Source organism: Zea mays, chromosome 10 (genome assembly GCF_902167145.1).
Source record: "Zea mays cultivar B73 chromosome 10, Zm-B73-REFERENCE-NAM-5.0, whole genome shotgun sequence".
NCBI lineage: Eukaryota > Viridiplantae > Streptophyta > Magnoliopsida > Poales > Poaceae > Zea > Zea mays.
The window spans coordinates 70582675-70594248 of NC_050105.1; positions in this window are offsets into that span (position 1 = coordinate 70582675).

Below are 11574 nucleotides of genomic sequence, written 5' to 3' on the forward strand. Positions count from 1 at the left end.
CATAGATTCATGCAATCTTTTCCAAAAGCGCAAGGTAAATTGGGTTCCCCTGTCTGACACAATTTTCTTAGGTACACCATGAAGACAAACAACCCTTGACATGTACAGTTCTGCTAATTGAGCTCCTGAGTAAGTTGTCTTCACAGGTATAAAATGTACAACCTTAGTTAATCTGTCTACAATGATCCATATGGAATCATAACCGTAACGTGTACGGGGTAATCCGACTATAAAATCCATACCAATTTCTTCCTATTTCCATTTAGGAACTTTAAGAGGTTGTAGCAAACCTGCTGGTCTTTGATGTTCTGCCTTAACTCGCTGACACACGTCACATAGCACAACATGAGTAGCAACATCTCTTTTCAAACCATACCACCAATATTTATCTTTTAGATCCTGGTACATCTTAGTACTTCTAGGATGTATAGAGTATGCCGAATCATGAGCTTCTCTCAGAATAAGCTGGCGAAGGTGTTCAATTTCTGGTACACAGATCCTCTTTTAAACCAAACTGTGCCTTGTTCGTCTTCTTTGAAATCTAGGGCTTTACCCAAACTAATCTGAGTCTTAATTTCTTTAATCTTCTCATCTAATTCTTGCCCTTTACAAAATTTCTTGTTCCAATGTAGATTCTACTTCCATAATTGTTGCTGCCATATTATTAACCATACCAATATTAAGTTGTTTCATTTCCCAACATAACTCCTGCGGCATCAAATAAGCAATAACACTGTTTACTTGACCTTTACGACTCAACGCATCTGCCACAACATTCGCTTTTCTCGGATGATATTGAATATCCAAATCATAATCCTTTATTAACTCAAGCCATCTTTGCTGTCTTAGGTTGAGTTCTTTCTGGGAGAATATGTACTTTAAACTCTTGTGATCAGTGAAGATTTTGCACTTGTTTCCAATCATGTAGTGCCTCCAAATCTTCAAAGTATGCACTACGGCAGCTAATTTAAGATCATGTGTCGGGTAATTCTTTTCATGCTTCTGCAACTGCCTTGAGGCATAAGCTATTACTTTTCCTTCATGCATTAACACACATCCAAGTCCTAGATGCGATGCATCACAATATACATCAAGTCCTTTGTGAATATCAGGTGTTGGGGGCCTTCCTCTTTCAAAGGTCCTCAAAAACGTGACTGACCATATGTTTTTAGTATATGGATTATTACAGGGGGCTTCGGCTTCGACATAAAGGTCTTCTCCCATGGCAAAGACATATGATATGAAGATGTAACCCGAAGGTGATAAGAGTGGACGCCGAAGCCATAGCCGAAGAGCTTCGACTTAATATGGTGACGAAGACCAAGTACGATGCTGACCAAAAGGGGAAAAGACTACTCAGTCCTTAATGATTTGTGTTATGTTTATAAGTAAATGTCTGGGTTATGAATGTAATTTTACCCGGGTTGTGTCCCGTGCCTATAAATAGATGAACAGTACCACCGTACTGTTCACGCTGATTTATAATCACTCTCTCGTGTCTTCACCTTCGAGCAAGCCGAAGGTATCAATGTAATATTAATTCTATTAATATTCATACATGTTTTATAGAATGCAAATATGAATGAATTAACAAGATGCAGTTATTGTCTTCATCCTTTTGCATTCTTATTCATATATAAAATGATGAAGGTATGTCCTTCTTGTCCTTCGTCTGATGAGCATTATACCCATGTGGAGATAATGCTTCGGAAGACAAAGGTCCGTAATAATTAACAATTGTGTTGCCTCATTTTTGATTCACAACATTTGAGAACAAGTGGCCAACATTGGCGCCCACCTCCGGTGAACTTAAACGACACCTTCGGCAAGCATTCACCTTCGTCATGCCACTGAAGAAGACAACAACGCCAGGGGCTGCCCTACAACCACTGGACACAAATCAGGAGACACTCTCACTACGAGAAGCTAGGAGCCAGAAGAGGAAGGCCACTAGCCCAACACCTCGGGAGGAGGAGTTGGACCGGGAAATCAGGGACTTGGAGGCTATCCACCAGCAAGTGCAAAGGAAGAGAGAAAAAAATGCTTCGGCTAGCAGACCTTCAAAGGAAGATCGATGAAGCTGCTAAAGAAATGCGTCACATTACTCAGGATGACCAAGGCCAAAGGCCCCAACACAGGGAGCTTCATCAAGAAAGCCCAATTAATGATGATGAATGGTATGATGACTTTCATCATGGCAACTTTGCTTTTGATGATGCTTCTCCTCTAGCAGCAGAGTTGCAGGCTACAACCTTAGTATGATTGCAACTAGCCTTCTCCAAGATAGACGTGCCCCCGGGCACCAGCAAAGGCACAGAAATCTCCTTGATCACTAAGAATTTCTTTAAAAGCTTCGGCATCCCCGCTGATCCACTGGATAACTCCATTGGGGTCCACAGATAAATCTTCGCTTAGAAGAATAGGCTCCAACCTTAGCAAAGTTGTTCTTTAAACTCTTAGCACAATCCAAGGATACTTCTAACATTTTTCTTTAGCAGCACGAAGCTCATCAGCATTCTTTTGCGCTCTTAATCTTTCGATCTCGCATATCTCATGCTTCACCACTTCAACTTCAAATTTTTCGGTTGCTTTACCAACCTTCCTCTTTAGTTCTTGTACTTCGGCTTTGTGAGCTTCAGCTTGGGCAGCAAGCTTAGCCTCGTTAGATTTCAGTCTATCTACTAAGGAGAGTAATATTTTATCCTTTTCAAGAGCTTCGTTCCTTAGCGTGATAATTTCTGAACGCAGATTCCCAAGAGCTATTCGGCAGCTCTCATCCTCTGCATCTTTCTAGGCCTTCAAAGCCTTGCTTAGAATTAAGCCCTAGAAAACGAAGAGTGAGCACGTAGCAACGGCAATAAAACCATAACAGTAGACAGGTCAAAGTATACACACCTTCAAACTGTTGTAAGCAAGACTGTCTGCAAGTTGATCTTTCGACATTGCAGACAGGCCAAGCACAAGCTTCGGATATCCTATGTTGTCCATTATTTTCCGGCATACATGTATTTCTTTACTGTCTGGTAGACAGTAAAGGAAGTCATCTTCGTCATTTCCACCATATACCAAGGACCCTCAGGGGTATTTCAGATCCTTGGCATAATGCTGCACTTTAGCAATCTGCTCTTCTGTTAATTGCTTTCCCGAAGCATGTCGAACGATATAGTCCAAGTCACCCTGGAAGGTGCTTCGGGAGCAGGCGCCGAAGGTTTCTCTTGAAGGCTCTCTTTCGTATGATTTTCTGGTATGACTTCCGAAGGACCCGCTTCGGCGTGGGCAGAGGTACTGGCAGTAATCATCTTTGGAACTTCTTTAGTTATACCCCTAGAAGCTTCGGCAAAAGAAGAAGGTGGCATATTCACAGATTCTAGAACACCTTCCAAAACGTTTGTCATCCTCCTTTTCCTTGGAGTGCCTGCGGTAGTTGGCAGCTTAAGCAATATTGTTACTTTCATCTTCGGCTGCTCTGGTACTTTTTCTGTTACTAGCTCTCTGGTCAGGTCTGCAATAATTCCAATAGGCACAACAAGAGTAGCCTCTATACCTGGGGGGGTTGTTTTCACCCTTTCACTCAGCTTCGGCACATCGGCCGTCTCAATACGCCTGGGTCGGCGTGTCAAAACTTTGATCTTTTTTGACCTCGTCACACCAGTAGATGCCGAGGTAGCAGCTTTCCTTTTCCTCCCTTGCTTCCGCGTGAGATAGCAGTAGTCTGGGTAAACAAACCCGATAAGATCAAATACCCTGTTCAACCTCTTTCTGCCTCGAGCATCGAAGGCGACTGTCATAGCTTCATCTTCAGCCTTCGAGTAGGCTCCGAGCAGCTCATCACTAGTTGCCTCTATAGCATCTAGCCAGTCATCGTTTGGTTCATCAAATTGGCTTCTGTATCGAAAGGTATACTTGAGATAGACAAAGCCTATTTGGTTGGAGCCAGCGGCAGCCTCCTTCGGCATTTCCCATCCACTTGCAAGGGGCCATACTCTGTAAGCAATACGCTCTTGGACCAAGTCTCTTGTGCCAATATAGGTGCACACTATGTTGAAAGCTGTCTGGCATGCTTGCATGTCATTCCCAAGTGCAATGAGTGGCCTCCTAATGCCAAAGCGAGACCATATAGGGCATTGAATGATCCCTTTCACATCCTCCCTCTGACTTAGGTCATTCTTCACATAAAACCATTCCTGCATCCAAGAGCATGGCCACCTTTTTCGAAACGTGGGCATAGGGTAACTGGCCTTTGAGCGGGGCACGAAGCTGTAGCAGCCAAAGTTATTGTGGTATTGCTCTTTCCTAGTCGCTTTCGTCTGATAAGACAACTCGTGAATATTATAGAAGCACCTGGCATCTGGCTCTAACCCTTGACTCCTCATATCCCATATAAAAACCCTAACTTTGATAAAAGCTTCGGGGGTGTAATACCCAAATAGTGAGAGCAATAGAAGATACAAGAAATAAGAAATATAAAAGGGTCATTGGATCACTTGTATTGTTATTCTCATCTTAGCATATTTCAAACCATGGGATTAATTCTGACTACCAAAAAAAACTAAGTAAAAGAATGGTGCATCATGCTGGAGATTTTGCTTCCTTGTGCATTTAAATAATAACAACAATATATTAGTAGGAATACAATAATAAGTAGAGAATATGAATTAGCCACTAGATTGAAACTTGGGTTTGGAAAGAAATATTATAAAATACAAAATGAATTCATAAATAAATAGATTCCACCCTATTACGTTCAAGATGGATAATTAATTTGAGTGCAAATTATGCTACAAAATTTGAATTCAAATCCTAAATGTGGGAATGAAAGGAGAAAACAAAATAGGGAAATAAACAGAAAAGGAAAGGGAATTGGAAACCTGCGGTTGGGCCAAAAGTCACTACGCGGCCCAACTCACGCCACCGGCCCAAGTTCTCATACCTCAAACCCTAGCCGCCACCATGCATGTCTCGTTCCGGTGCTTTCAATGATCGGTGGGCCCCAGCTCGGTTTTCTCAAGCGCGCAACGCAGACTCATCCCGGTCGCTGCCGTGTGGGCCCCTCGAGCTAGCACTGTGCGTCTTCTCCGCTCAAACCGACCCAGGCGAACTTCCCGTGATCCTCGCGCGCGACCCGCCTCCAGAACTCGGCCATGCGCTTCGCCAGTCAACGGACTGCCGCGAGCTCTGCGGGCGCCGTTAGCCTCGCTACTGCCCCGACCCCGTGCATGGCGTTTTCCTGGCCGCTTTATCCGCGGACCTCGCACCGACCTAGGGACTCCTCATCCCTATAGATCGGGTCCTGATGCCTCCCCCTTGTCCACCGCTGTTACCATAACCGGATCGCGTGAGAAGACCGCCGCCTCAGATGAGCTCGATTTCCTTCGGCCGCAGGGAGTCCTGTGCTTCACGCGCATCGTGGCGGAACTTCGCCGCGGCAAATTGCACCTGGAACCTCACCTCCTCCGCACCAGGCGTACACACCGTGCGGCGTCCACGGCAATAGCGCAACATACGCGCGGATTCCGCGCAGACTACCTCGCCGTAAAGCTTGCTGCTGGCCGAAGTCCGTTAAATCAGATTCCATGGCAAGGCTATAAAACCATGGCGCGCCGTGAACTCCGAGCTCCGTGAACCATGGCGTGATCCTCGCGCGGACTTCCTGACCTCGGTGCATAAGAACGGATCTGCACCCGCCCCTCTTCCATCCGCTCACCCTGTTCCAAGCCATGGGGCACTGTGAATTTCTTGCCGTTGAAGAGTCTCTGCCGCCGGTCCGCCCTGCGCCATGGCTGGCCCTGCTCCTACCTTCTTCATCGGTGAGGATATACTATATGAACTCAGCTCATCCTCTATACGGGTAGCGCCGGTCTACGATCGATTTGGGGTGCCATAGCCTCGGGCTGCCGGTTCACCGGATTGCATCGCTGCCCTGGTCCTCGCGCGCCGCCGTCTGGGCGCGGGTGGGTAGAAGACAGTGTTCTGACCGTTGATGCATGATGGACGGCCCAGATTAGTTTAAGCGTACCGCTTTAGGCAATTGGTTCTGTGCCGTCGATCGGATGATGGGTGGCCACGAAGTGATTCTAAAGTTTTAAATCCGGGCCGTGCATTGCGGATCGGGTGGCGCGGATTCGAGCAAACCTAACTCTTCGCGCGATATAATCTGAGTCATCCAGATCTAATCCATGGGCCGAAATCAGCCCATACCCCTTCGCCGCGGCCATTTTCTAAAAGAGCCCCTGGAACCATTATAAATATACCCGCGGCCCTTCCACCTTTAAGATTCATAACAAGCGGGTCCTGTAATCTTTCACTTCAGACCCTGTTTTCTTTACTAATTATACCCGCAGTCCATTTTAATTCATAATAAATGAATAAAACCCTGGAAACTGATTTTTGGAATAAAAATAATTCCTAGAACTTTGAAAATCCATAACTTGCTCATTTTAAGTCCGTTTCAACCCATTCCAGTTGCGTTAGCTTCATAATAATATTAACTGCATAGTAATATTATCATTGGTACCATATCACTTACTTTTATAATTAGATATTGTTCAAACCTATGTTTAATAGATTAATCTCCTTAATCAAAGATGGTTTATCTATGATTATGATCTAACTAAAATAGGATCTCTACTCAAAGTATAATGTAGACTAGATTTATTTATTTAATATCTTTATTGCATGATTTATATAATCAACATAAAGATCTAGATCTAATTGGTTAATCGAGTAGGTCTCCCGAAACCCATATCTTTCCAACAGTAACTCCAAATTTAGTCGTTCTCGAACCCACGATCTCGTTACTCAACATAGAATATTATTATGCAGTTTATGATTATGTTTGGTGTAATGTTAATTTTGCCTATACATGTTTGTCTGTATTGCTATGAATAGCGGTGAGGTTACGAGTCATCCGAAGATCATCCTGGTACCTGGAATCTCAAGTCTCAGGCAAGTTGTGCCCTTGATGACTTCTTTTACCCACTTATGTTCTAATTAATCATAATGATCTGCATAGGTTAATTTTGATGGGACCTAATAGGTTATCTAGTTTGTCTATCTTTATGCCTTGTTTACCACTGAACTTTTTGGGTAGTACTTGCTAGTGCTATATGTGGTTTTGGGCATTGAGATACACATTATTCATGATTATACTTTTGTTATCCGTTGTTATTTACTGTTCATGTCAAGATCATTAATGTTAATTGGAACATAGAGCTTAACTTGAGAAACACGTGCCACCACAAGGGTTTATGGACGCCCTTGGCTGATTAATTAGGAAAGCTAGTGGAGGACTACCTTACCCGAAAGGGGCAACGGCAGTAGGGGAGTGATCAGTGTAGGGAGGTCCTTGCTTGATTTTGCTGCGATGGCGGTCAGGCAAGAACCCTGCATTGGAGCTTCCTATAAACTGTAGCGGGTTTTCTGAAGCTAGTGGAACTTTGTAAAGGCCTCGTAGTGTTACCCTGCCTCGCCTCCTCGGTAGAGGTGTATGGGAAGTCGCGATCCCTTGGCAGATGGGTAACATGACTTGTGAGTAAAGGGTACAACCTCTGCAGAGTGTAAAACTGGTATACTAGCCGAGCTCACGGTCATGAGCAGCTCAGGACTCTCTGATGATTAATTTATGGAACTTAAATTCAATTTGTCATATGCATTGCATCGCAGGTGATGTTGTTACTCTTGTTCTACTACTTAATTGGGTTGGTATTTACTTATACTTAGTAATTGCTAATAAAATTTTGACCAACTTTAAAAGCAATGCTCAGCTTCAACCATCCTCTTTGGTAAGCCTTACACTTCACGTGAGCTCCCACCTTTGGCGAGTTCATGCACATTATTCCCCACAACTTGTTGAGCGATGAACGTATGTGAGCTCACTCTTGCTGTCTCACACCCCCCCCCCACAGGTCAAGAACAGGTACCGCAGGATGTGGCGCTTGGAGGATGCTGTGATGTGTTCGTGAGAGATCTAGGTCGTCGTCTCCCAGTCAACTTTGGGTTGCTGGACCGTTGTCTCCTTATAATGTAATTATTTATTTTGTATAGAATTCCTGTTATGTAGTAAAGATGTGACATTCGATCCTGTGCCATGATTCATCATATGTGTGAGACTTGGTCCCAGCACACCTGGTGATTATGTTCGCGCCCGGGTCTTGGTGCCCCTGAAATCCGGGTGTGACAGAAGTGGTATCAGAGGAATGTTGACTGTAGGACGAAACCTAGATAGAACTGGACAACCATTATCTACTTACCTTTGCTACTCTGATTCTTTTCTAAACTTCTCTTAATCTTTCTCATCTATTTCCGCTTCACTCTGATTATTCTTACCTTTTATTTCTAAAAGACAAATGTGGATTTCACACTTTGAAATTCCGTACCTAAAGTGACTTTTAGGAATAGGAGACCTAATCTTAGGAACAAAAATAAAACTATTTCTTTATATCTATGCACTTGAGTGTTTGTTCTTATGATACTTGTTTGATTTGGATCTTTGATTGAGTGTGATTAGTTGTGGAGTAATGTCCACAATTACATCTGTATATACATATAGTAAAAAAATTGTTGATAAAATAACTAGCCAACTTGGATTATCCCCCACTAAAATATGTTAAGCTTAATGGATCTACCTTATCTTAAAAGATACGCTATTACTTTAGTAGACTCATCTTATCTTGAAAAGATCTTATCTTATCCTAATAGATCTAACTGACCTCAAAAGATTCTACCTTTTCTTTATGGATTCGTCTTGCCCTAATAAGCACATTATCCCACTCTAGAATAACAACCATGAACTAATCCAAAATTTATTTAGATCCTATAGTTATATCAATTTATTCCAGATCTGATCCAATCTAATAGGTTAATCTAACCTAACGAAGTCTAACCTAAGTTGAACTAACCTAAGGTCAGTCGCTTAACCAGTTAATAGTGGTAAAATAAATGAGACCCTACTCTTGTAAACCTTGTTCTCCCCTCATGCACTTAAACCTAAAATTAGTGCAACTCAACCGTGAGCAAAAAAAGAGCTAACCCAGCCAATAGAGTTATGATGGATTGCATAATCTATCAACCCCTACATTAAACAAACTTTTGATCTACATCATGTAGTCTATCTCATCTATATCTATCTTAACCATATTCCCCAACCCCGACAATATACACTAACCTCGAATCAATGAGACCATGACCGGAGAAGAGAAGATCAACCTCGTCAAGGAAAGACAAGAGTCACAACATATCTCTAAAATGAGTCAAGATCCATCATCCAGTTTCAAGTTTTTTTTACCCTAACCTTTCTTACCTCGACCTATCCTCACTATGAACCAAATATCATCTTGCCTGCCGGTTGGCTGACCTAAAAAGGTGCTAATACTTTCCTAATCACCCACTAATTAATGATAAAAGATGAGAAAACTTCTTGCATTGAAACCAATTCAAAACTAGAAACTAAAACTATACACAAAACCAAACTAATTATATCCCTTTACTTGCTAATCTCGAGGACGAGATTCTTTTTAAGGGGGTAGGATTTGTAATACCCAAATAGTGAGAGCAATAGAAGATACAAGAAATAAGAAATATAAAAGGGTCATTGGATCACTTGTATTGTTATTCTCATCTTAGCATATTTCAAACCATGGGATTAATTCTGACTACCAAAAAAAACTAAGTAAAAGAATGGTGCATCATGTTGGAGATTTTGCTTCCTTGTGCATTTAAATAATAACAACAATATATTAGTAGGAATACAATAATAAGTAGAGAATATGAATTAGCCACTAGATTGAAACTTGGGTTTGGAAAGAAATATTATAAAATACAAAATGAATTCATAAATAAATAGATTCCACCCTATTACGTTCAAGATGGATAATTAATTTGAGTGCAAATTATGCTACAAAATTTGAATTCAAATCCTAAATGTGGGAATGAAAGGAGAAAACAAAATAGGGAAATAAACAGAAAAGGAAAGGGAATTGGAAACCTGCGGTTGGGCCAAAACTCACTGCGCGGCCCAACTCACGCCACCGGCCCAAGTTCTCATACCTCAAACCCTAGCCGCCACCACGCATGTCTCGTTTCGGTGCTTTCAATGATCGGTGGGCCCCAGCTCGGTTTTCTCAAGCGCGCAACACAGACTCATCCCGGTCGCTGCCGTGTGGGCCCCTCGAGCTAGCACTGTGCGTCTTCTCCGCTCAAACCGACCCAGGTGAACTTCCCGTGATCCTCGCGCGCGACCCGCCTCCAGAACTCGGCCATGCGCTTCGCCAGTCAACGGACTGCCGCGAGCTCTGCGGGCGCCGTTAGCCTCGCTACTGCCCCGACTTCGTGCATGGCGTTTTCCTGGCCGCTTTATCCGCGGACCTCGCACCGACCTGGGGAATCCTCATCCCTATAGATCGGGTCCTGATGCCTCCCCCTTGTCCACCGCTGTTACCATAACCGGATCGCGTGAGAAGACCGCTGCCTCAGATGAGCTCGATTTCCTTCGGCCGCAGGGAGTCCTGTGCTTCACGCGCATCGTGGCGGAACTTCGCCGCGGAAAATTGCACCTGGAACCTCACCTCCTCCGCACCAGGCGTACACACCGTGCGGCGTCCACGGCAATAGCGCAACAAACGCGCGGATTCCGCGCAGACTACCTCGCTGTAAAGCTTGCTGCTGGCCGAAGTCCGTGAAATCAGATTCCATGGCAAGGCTATAAAACCATGGCGCGCCGTGAACTCCGAGCTCCGTGAACCATGGCGTGATCCCCGCGCGGACTTCCTGATCTCGGTGCATAAGAACGGATCCGCACCCACCCCTCTTCCATCCGCTCACCCTGTTCCAAGCCATGGGGCACTGTGAATTTCTTGCCGTTGAAGAGTCTCTGCCGCCGGTCCGCCCTGCGCCATGGCTGGCCCTGCTCCTACCTTCTTCATCGATGAGGATATACTATGTGAACTCAGCTCATCCTCTATACGGGTAGCGCCGGTCTACGATCGATTTGGGGTGCCATAGCCTCGGGCTGCCGGTTCACCGGATTGCATCGCTGCCCTGGTCCTCGCGCGCCGTCGTCTGGGCGCGGGTGGGTAGAAGACAGTGTTCTGACCGTTGATGCATGATGGACGGCCCAGATTAGTTTAAGCGTACCGCTTTAGGCAATTGGTTCTGTGCCGTCGATCTGATGATGGGTGGCCACGAAGTGATTCTAAAGTTTTAAATCCGGGCCGTGCATTGCGGATCGGGTGGCGCGGATCCGAGCAAGCCTAACTCTTCGCGCGATATAATCTGAGTCATCCAGATCTAATCCATGGGCCAAAATCAGCCCATACCCCTTCGCCGCGGCCATTTTCTAAAAGAGCCCCTGGAACCATTATAAATATACCCGCGGCCCTTCCACCTTTAAGATTCATAACAAGCGGGTCCTGTAATCTTTCACTTCAGACCCTATTTTCTTTACTAATTATACCCACAGTCCATTTTAATTCATAATAAATGAATAAAACCCTGGAAACTGATTTTTGGAATAAAAATAATTCCTATAACTTTGAAAATCCATAACTTGCTCATTTTAAGTCCGTTTCAACCCATTCC